The sequence below is a fragment of the Leptonychotes weddellii genome, chromosome 5 (assembly GCF_054177405.1).
Source record: "Leptonychotes weddellii isolate Sample4059 chromosome 5, ASM5417740v2, whole genome shotgun sequence".
Taxonomy (NCBI): Eukaryota; Metazoa; Chordata; class Mammalia; order Carnivora; family Phocidae; genus Leptonychotes; species Leptonychotes weddellii.
In genome coordinates this window covers 39,464,965-39,475,003 of record NC_138373.1, presented here as the reverse complement: position 1 = coordinate 39,475,003, position 10,039 = coordinate 39,464,965, and the positions used below count along the sequence as shown (strand labels likewise).

Here is a 10,039-nt window from a genome sequence, read left to right as displayed (position 1 = left end):
ACCACTGCTTTGTTCCAGAGTCACCTCCCTGGGAGAAACCAAACCCAGGGTCATTGTGAGCAGCCTCCAGCAGCTTCATTACCCATGTGCACTTCATTACCCATTCTCCATGGAGGAGGGTGTGACTATTTCTACAGCCACGCTTCTTCAAAATCACAAGGAAGACTTTCTAGGCTGAGTAACCAACGTGGATTACGTGGATAACATCATTCAGTATTCCCTGTAGTACCTAGACTATATACTCAGAAAATAAATGACAAAAGTGGTTTTATTTGCAAAACTCCAACTCTGGGCTCAGCTCTGTGGCCATGGTTAATATTGGCACACACTTCCAGTGGAATTTGATTTGGCAATTCTTACAGTATAATCAGGAATTTACGACCATTCTGTAATTCCCTAATCATGTGATTTGGGAAAACACGGACTGTGATGCTGGGGGTGGGGAGGTGGCAGTGTCTTGGATGCTGAATCATTTCTCTCTAATGCACCAGTTAACTTGGGCAGTAGAGTATTTCCTCCCTACGTGTCTATCCAAACAGAGATGACATATCATAATTCATCTGTTTAGTGAGTAAAAGAGCAAGAGCAAGAAAGAAGCCAAGCAAATGTGTTAACATGTTACTTTACTAGTTTAGTATAGTTATTTTATTAATTATGTTACTATATCGATTACCTGTGCAATAATATATTAGTGATATATTAATTACCTAGAAAAAAGTAAATCTATATGCATAGGAATGAAGTCCATCATTGCAGAAAATCTCAAAATTATTAGCTGCTGCCTTTTCAATAAAAAATATTAAGTAAAATATTTGAATCATTAAATTGTTATTGAAGTGGAATAGAAACAGGAAGTTGGATTTGAGTAAATAACGGAAATCTCAGAAACAAAATGCAAATGACTCAAATTGTAAATGTCCATAGTAATTCAACAATATTTTCAATAACTTGCAAAAGCCATTTAGCTTGATAAAAGCTTCTTACATTCCCCTTGAGAAACAATTTGTTTAACATGTCCAGAAGAAACACTGTAGCTTTAACAAATTCAGGAAAATTCAAAGCCCAGAGTTGAAAGAAAAAAATGGAGCAAACTAATTTCTTTAGGTAGCATCACTTAAAACAAAATTAATTATGAGTGAATCAGAAAAGGTATCTTGTAGCTAGTGAATTTTTTGCCCGTATTGAAATTAGACAACACAATCCCCACCATGCTCCAAAATGGTCTCCCGTTGGGCACTCCCAGGATAGGGAATTGTTTTCTCAGACTAACAGGAAAGGGAGGGGAGTTGAACTGTAAGCCCCATCTGGTTCTCATTCCACATTCCCAGGAAACTCTCATGCACCAAGTCCAGAAAACGAAAGCCAGCATATAGTGGCATTACTTGGAGCGAACAGGCCAAGTGACTCTGAGGGGCCAGCACCCAGCTCTCTGCACGTTGGGATGTCCGCAGTGGTGTGTCTGGCTTGGGTGGCAATGTGGTTGAGGAGAGACTGCTTTTAAGTGAGCGCTCCAGTGTGTCTGTGAAATACATCATTGACAATGTCTTGTTAAGCTTCTATCTAACCTGGAATAGAGCACCCCCCTCAATAGGCATCCCACTTGGAGTTTCCGGCGCCATCAAGTGTCCTGAGCACCTGTCAACCCCCTCTTTGTGAGAAGCCCTCACTGGGCGCCATTACTGGACCTGCCCTTCCCGTGGTCATTGCCTTCCATCCAAGACTCAGTGCCCAGAGTCTGTATTGATGCTCAGGTTCTACTCTGCTCTTGTACCTGAGCTGTTCCCTAATTTTGTTAGGGTTTGGGAGAAACAAGATGAACTCAGAAATGTAACGGAAGACTAAGATTGCTTTGATTGCTAAAGCTTTTCTCCCATGCCCATGAAGTTTTGTTTTGTGAACGCTCCACTCTGTGCACAGCAAAGGGAGAGGTGTGTCTCTGTACAACAGCTTGTAAGGTTTTTGAGCCTAACCTAGTTAGTTATGTGTCTTTGGCAGATACATGGGCTATCGAAAGACATATGTCCTAGTGTGACAAATAGATTGTATCTATGTATCTATGTGTAATATAGATTTTTATACAGACATTCTCTAGTGAGTCCTCATGGATTTGTACAGAAACAGGGAAAACAGTCAAAATTTAAGGAAAGCAAGCAAGATTGTAAAAAATAAAACAAGACAAAGCTTGAGTTTCACTAGCACAAGGATATTGAACTTCTTTAGATTCCAGTGTCTGAACTGGCAAAGTCAAGGGAGCTGGGTGGTATAATAGACCTCCAGTTCTTCAGTGAACTGAAAAATAAATCATGCTTTACTATAATTGGAAAATGAAATTTAGGCTCTATTTTTGAAGAGCATAAATGAGTGAGAGAGCAGAGGCAACCATGAACAGAACCTAATACACATGGGTCCCCTGGGGTCAATCTCATTGGATGGTATCACCTCACAAGGTATTGGGAAGGCGCAGTTCTAATGTGAGCCATCGCTGGTGAAGCTTCCGATTCCTGCCCAGGGAGGAGGGGCCCAAATAGAGCTGCATCCATGAAGACTTTCCTACAGCAGGGCAGTCACAACCTGAGCTAGCCAGACTTCCCCAATACTTTTTGAGTTTTACAAAATTGAAGATAATATTCTAATATTTTTTCTGAGCTGGAAGGAAGGGTACAACAAGGTTGATGGGATTTTTTTTTTAAAGATTTTATTTATTTATTTGAGAGAGAGAGAGAATGAGAGAGAGCACATGAGAGGGGGGAGAGTCAGAGGGAGAAGCAGACCCCCTGCCGAGCAGGGAGCCCAATGTGGGACTTGATCCCGGGACTCAGGATCATGACCTGAGCCGAAGGCAGTCGCTTAACCAACTGAGCCACCCAGGCGCCCGGTTGATGGGATTTTTATGATGTGCCCACGTGCAGTGAGGTTTTCACAAAAAAATGATGGACAGTGTAAGAAAACTAGCTGAAGAATAGTGAGAATAGCACTGAAAGAAAAAAAAAAAAATAACAGGGCGCCTGGGTGGCTCAGTTGGTTAAGCGACTGCCTTCGGCTCAGGTCATGATCCTGGAGTCCCTGGATCGAGTCCCGCATCGGGCTCCCTGCTCGGCAGGGAGCCTGCTTCTCCCTCTGACCCTCCCCCCTCTCATGTGCTCTCTCTCTCATTCTCTCTCTCTCAAATAAATAAATAAAAAATCTTTAAAAAAAAAAAAACAATTCATTGTCTGACTTTGCTCTGACCCTACTGTTGAGTTACTCAAGTCCCGTTTGTTGTCCAGGTGGCAATATTAACACAAAGATAGCTCTTTGTACCCATGTGTTTTGACAGGGAAATGAAATATCAGTGATCATGCTTCAGAAATCAATCCAGGGATTAGAAATCATTTACACATGCATAAAAAATCAGTAAGAGCTCAAAATATGAATACAATGGGTTCTTTTTCCTTCTTACTCAGCTTACATCAAATTGGTGCCACTTTTGAGTTTATAAAATATAATTTAAACACACTCCTAACTCCTTCAAGAAAAAAATGTGCATAAATCCCCCAGTGTCTAAACTCTTATTTCTATTGTCAAATGGCAATGTAACATTTAATGTTATCCTATTTTAATTTGTTCAGAAAGAATTTTTTTGCTTTTTCTTCTGAATTATTTTAAATTTACAGAAAATATAGATTAGTTTGGAATCAAGTTTAACTCTATTTCCACTTCAAATTTTATAATGTAGGCTGCATTGTGTACACTTAGCATAGAGCATGAGCAAACTATAGAATTTTGTCTTCCGCGTAATATGCAAATGTTTTTACAACACAAGTAATGTCATCTCAACTGGCATCCTTAGCATAAGAATACTAAAACTGGCAATATGTCATAAAGATTTCTGGCATTTGAATCATATTTGCGTGAGATATTGCTAAATACCATATTTCATTTTGTTCTTTCTAAAGCTCAAATAACACATAATCTTATTTCTAAAACAAACTCTACTTTTTTTTATCAGTAAAGCAGTACTCATGCTGTAAGGAATTGAACGTTAGTTAGAATCATCAAATTACTATGATTTTAATATAATTTTTAAAAATGCAAGAAAAAACATCCCTTTTACTCCAAAATAGGCAGTGCATCCAGATTTTCTAATTTCCTTTTTTTTTTTTTAAAGAAATCACTTACATATTTGAAAGCAATTCATAAACCCCAGTGGCTTTTTGGAAAGTGCTTTCATGATTGTGTAAGAAAATGTTCTCTATGTCAGTAATAAATGGCAGTCATGGAATTTGGCAAATGTTTCAGCCGTCCACATGAAATGGATGAGTTCCTCTGCTTAGATTGGTTCATGTTATACTGTTACTGCAGAGAATAATAGAATCCCTCCTGTGGGCTTGTGCTGTATAAAATATTGTATCTGTTCTATAACATTAAACAGGTGAATGAGATCAGACAGTATTTAAAAAGAGGGGCTTCAGAAATGGTGCCTTCAAAGAAAAGTGTAGTGGGAGCTGTCATATCTTTTTTTTTTTTTAAAGATTTTATTTATTTATTTGAGAGAGAGAATGAGAGAGAGAGCATGAGAGGGGTGAGGGTCAGAGGGAGAAGCAGACTCCCTGCTGAGCAGGGAGCCCGATGCGGGACTCGATCCCGGGACTCCAGGATCATGACCTGAGCCGAAGGCAGTCGCCCAACCAACTGAGCCACCCAGGCGCCCCCTTTTTTTTTTAAATTCCCTTATTTAAGCCCAGCTCTGCCTCAGGTCTCAGGACAGCTGATTTCACAGTAGACCTGGATAGACTTGGTTTTAAATGTCAAAATGTAGAATAATTTGCCATAGATTGGGGCAAGTTGTCCCTGAAAAAGAAAATGATGTTACCTACAGAGATAAGCATAACCACGCAATTAATGTGTAATCATTCTGAAGGTTTTCTTAAAAAAAAGGGATTAATTGTACTTGGCCAACAATGCTGAACTATGCCTCTAAGCACTTGGGGCTGGGCACACTTTCACTCCTACCCGGATCAGCCCCTCCCCTTACAGGAACCCCTGCATGCACCGTGCCCTGCACCAGACCACTGCAGGGTAATGTTTACACTGGCTTGTGGGTCTGGGGGAGAGACGTCCCACGGTCACTCAGCTGACACCGACGCACACACGTGTGCCTGCTTGCACGCACACGCACAGCCTCGAGGGCAGGCTTTTATCACACTTACTTCCAGATCACTAAGGACTCAGTTCTTTTTTTTTTTCTTTAACCCAATTTGCCTTCTTCATCAAAATATTTTTAAATGACTCATTTGCGTGCGTGTGTGTGTGTTTTCAAAATTTTAGTTCCCCATTGATTTTAATCTGCGATTCTTCAGAAACAAGTTAGCCGCACTACATCTCCTCTCTTGTCAGTTGTTCTTGGAACCCCTCCTCTGTACACTGGAGACCTGGCAAAGCAGCAGTGTGTGCCCTCCGTTTGAGAAGGAGAGTCCTTCACTCCCCCTGCGTTTGTGTGGTCTTGCAGCTTTTGAAAACAAGTGGGAAGGAAAACAATGGGAATGCACCTGCCGCTACTGTTCAGCAGGGCACCCCAGCCTCCCGACTGGCTGCACACTGGTTTTATTTTTCCCCTGCTTCGAACGGTCTGCTTCTCAGTCTCCCAAACAGCAATCAGTACTCTGTGCTGAGATGGAGCAGCACAGGGTCATCCTCGCTACTGCCGTCTCATTTCCTTGTTCCAAGTCTCCCTCAGCCCATCCTGCTGAACTAGAATCCAAGTGCACATTTGTCTCTGCTACCCAAGTCACGTTTGCAACCACAGAGGAAGCTGATCAGAGGCAGCAGCTGATGCTGCTGTCACCCGTTTCTCTCAAGAACTGGAGCCCCCCCCGCCAACCATGGCAATCTGCAAGTCAAGCCCACAGTGAGATCTGTGGAAATGATCATGATTCTCCTCTTAAACAGGACCCTCTGCTTTTGGATGGCCTGAGAAGCTTCAGGACAGTGGTTCCCAAACTTGACAGCACATTGGAACCCCACTGTCCAAGGCCACACTCAGAACAAGGACAGAGTCCATGCATCCTTATCTCGTTCTCCACATCTACACACGTGCACGGGAGGGAGTCCCACACACCTGGATTTAAACTCTTGCTCTGCCACCTCTGAGCCTGGTGGTGTTTGTCATGATATGACCATTGTCTGTGAGACGGTCCTTCCTCCTTCAAGGTGGGACTAATGACCTCAGAGGATAAATAAGAGATTTTTTAAAAATCTAAAATGGGGGGGCGCCTGGGTGGCTCAGTCGGTTAAGCGACTGCCTTCAGCTCAGGTCATGATCCCAGGGTCCTGGGATCGAACCCCGCATAAGGCTCCCTGCTCAGCGGGAAGCCTGCTTCTCCCTCTGCCCCTCACCCTGCTTGTGTTCCCTCTCTCTCTGTGTCTGTCAAATAAATAAATAAAATCTTAAAAAAAAAAATTTTAAAAATCTAAAATGGGAAAAAACCCAAAATGCAAAAAATCCAAAATGAGGGAGAATGCATTGAGGGAACATAGTTAAAAACACCTGTGTATATAAACAGAGTTTCTGCTAAGCTTAATCAAACCATAGCAGAAGAATATCAGAAGGAAGGTTTAAGTGCAGAAAACATGAGGCCTGTCAAAAAAGGTTAAATGAACAAATAAACTTTATTTTTATTTCCCTAGGTTTGTGGAACGATCACTTTGGGAAAGAGGTATGAGGGTGACATGTGACAGAGAAAAAGCGAAAGTGCTCGTTTTCTTGGTTTTCAATCTTTTCCACCAAAGAGCAGAATCTCCGAATTGGAAAGGTGAAGTTACGTTCTTCGGATGGGCATGAGTGGGTGGGTACGTCCTGTGTCTAATGAACGGCAGCGGACATTAGAACCCCCAGACGCATCAGGACACCACTGAGGATTCCTCGTGAATGCGAGACGTGCCGCACCCTGGCTGTTCTCCTGGATTTCAAGGAGAAATTATGATGTTGATCCCTGATAAAACTCTATAGCAGTTTATTAGGGCACATAAAACAATTTATTGGAGTTTATAAAACACACACACACACACACACACACAGCAGGTTTTGCTAAAAATACATGCCAAGCTTTCATTACTTTCTGATAGCAATGACAAAAACACAAGAGTAATCTCCTCCGAATACTGTTTTTAGATTTCATTTTGGTGCTTAGCTCAGAGGCAGTGAGTGTGTGGCACGGCGTCTGGTCCACTCCCCTCTGTGTGGATTGACCCCAGCAGTGGACGTGGGACACCAGGGGTCTCCCTGCCCCATGCTGAAAATCACCACCAAATAGGCGGCGATTGGTGGGAGGTGGGAGGGAGAGGGTCTATTACGGTGACATGAATGTGCACTATCTGAAACTGACCACGTGACTGGGATTCTGCCTCCTGTCAGAGTGCCCTGATTTGGTCAGATGGCCAGCTGGCTGCAGCGTCTAGGACGGCGACGACCGAGCTATCACAGCTGAGCCATCTCCAGAGTGAAGTGTTTCAAGAAGGAGGGAGTGGCCACTTCAGGACGCGGGTCAAAGGAAGGTGCCTTTGGATATGGCAATATGGAGACTCTTGGTAAATTTGGCAAGAGCCATTTCAGGGAGCACGGCAGGGAGACTCCACCTGACATGGGGTGAGGAGTGAGAGAGACCTCCAGGTAGCAGTGGCAGGAGGAGCACAGACATCAACTTCCCCGTCTGAAACCAAGTAAACAAGTTAAACTGTAAAGGGATTTTATTGGACACAAACCCACAATTAAAAGGATAATGTGAATGGCAAAGACAGCACGTGTTAGAAGCTTCTGAGCATATGGATGGCAGTGGCTCCCATTCCAAAAGACAGAATCTAAATCTGGCTGCGGGAGAATTAGTTAATTTTTCATTTAATTACTATCAGACAGCAAAATGATGATCAGACAGAATCTTCAGACATCTGAGAGAAGCCTCTAACATGAAAATAATAGAAACCCACACAAAAACAAATTGCAAAAAAAAAAGAAAAAGGCAAAAGAAAGAAAATCAACAATAACAAACATAAAAGGAAAGCCACTTGGAACAAACAGGGATGATGAAGGGAGAAGAAAATGTCCAAACATAAACAAACAAAGCATTAATGTCCTTGGGAATTAATGAAAACATTGCATCTAAGAAGCAAGATGTGTGTGCATGTGCGTGTGTGTGTGTGCATGAAAAATGCAGATACCAAAAAAGAGCACTTAGAAATTTAAAACATGATATAAAATAATTAATCAAGAGAATGCTTGGTAGGTGTGTTGATGACATGCAAGGAAAAGAACAGCTAAACTGAAAAAAGGGATAAGAAAGAGAAAAAAGATTTTTTCAACAAAGCTGGAGAACCAGTTTCAGGTGCCCAACTTATAGTTAATAAGAATTGTAGACGAAAGGAAAAGGAGAAAATGCAAGTTAGAGAATATCAAAGGAATACTTCGATCATATTTCCAAGAACAGAAGGACCCAATGAAAGCCCACAACAAGAGATGAAAATAGACTTACACCAACAAATTATGTTGTGAAATTTCAGCAAAGAGAGGACGCACCAAACTTCCAGAGGAAAAATACCTAAAAATAGGTCATACACAGAAGATCAAAGACCAGAATGACTTTGGACTTCTTAACAATCCTGAAAGCTACAAGACAATGGCCAGCTTCCTTTACAACCCTAAAAACAAAGCAAAACAAATAAACAAAAATGTCTAAGATCCTATACTCAATTATTAATTGTGAATGCTAACAAGCCTAAAGAAAATGGTTTTCCAGGGGTGCCTGGGTGGCTCAGTCGTTAAGCGTCTGCCTTCGGCTCAGGTCATGATCCCAGGGTCCTGGGATCGAGCCCCGCATAGAGCTCCCTGCTCGGCGGGAAGCCTGCTTCTCCCTCTCCCACTCCCCCTGCTTGTGTTCCCTCTCTCACTGTGTCTCTCTCTGTCAAATAAATAAAAATCTAAAAAAAAAAAAAAATGGTTTTCCAGGCATGTATCTCCAGGTGGTGCTTAGAGAATGTACTCTATCCGAAAGAACATGTGAACTAAGAGAGAAGCGGCTGTGGAAATGAGAAAACAGGATGCAAGCCAGGAGAGATGAAGGGAGACCCCCAGGATGAAGGCAGAGCGCCTCACACAGAGGCGGTCAGTCCAGACTGAGAGGATCCAGAAGCTCCAGGAGAGGATTAGCCCAGAGGCGAACCTGATCATCTGAATACACCCAGAGAAGTACCACTGGGGTTAAGGGTCTGAATGGATTTGCAATGAGAATTCAGAAAACCAAGCAACGCAGGACCAACATAATGACAGAATAATCATTAACCACGGGGGACAGGGAGGGAGAGGGAATGGAGAGAAGAGTCATAGCCAAAATTTCAAGGAGTTTTTCTGAGACAGGGAGCAGAGAAAGGCAGGACCTGGAGGAGATGGGTCAAGAGAGTTTGGGGTTTGTCGGCTGTGTTTTGTTTTGTTTGGAAAATACTAAGTTATGGTTCCTGGGTATGAGAAGGCTCCACTGGTGGTTGAGGTTGGCATTTCGGGAGAGAAAAGTCACTGGAGCGATGGCCTCCTTGAGAGATGAGAAGATCAGATCTCGGGGACAAGGAGGAGGCCGTCTTTGCCAGGGAGGGGCCCTCACTTGGATTAAGTAGCAGGAAAGCAGGGAAAATGCTCTTCTCCCTAGAGACTTAACGGAGGGAAGACGAAGATGAAGTGTTTTATAAAAGAGGAAACCGAGGCTCCTAAAACTTACGTAACTTTCCTAAAGTCGCAGAACCAGGAGGAGGAAGAGCAGGGAATGAAAATCAGGCTGATCGGACTCCGGCAGCCTTGCTCTCGAGTGCTCCACAACAAAGCTGCCCCTAAAGAGCTCAGCTTGTCCTTGAGCCCCCGGGGGAGATGGGCACACCAGCCTGATGACAGCGTGTGCCCTCGATGCAGTGAGCTGGGCAACAAACACGTTGGCCCGATCCAGTCTCGCCGTGCTCTCTGCGTGCGAGCCAGGACGGGCAGGAGAGGAAACCAGGAGTTCTATTTTTAGCCGAATGAAAT

General features: G+C 43.0%; 1 long non-coding RNA gene across 1 annotated transcript; it reads right to left on the bottom strand.

Moving 5' to 3' along the window:
- Positions 1-6,629: 6,629 nt before the first annotated feature.
- On the bottom strand, positions 6,630-8,919 carry LOC145721407 (uncharacterized). The gene is made up of 2 exons (XR_014145080.1): positions 8,505-8,919; positions 6,630-7,688 (listed from the first exon to the last, which is right to left on the bottom strand). It is a non-coding gene; the product is annotated as an uncharacterized LOC145721407 (long non-coding RNA).
- Positions 8,920-10,039: the final 1,120 nt, after the last annotated feature.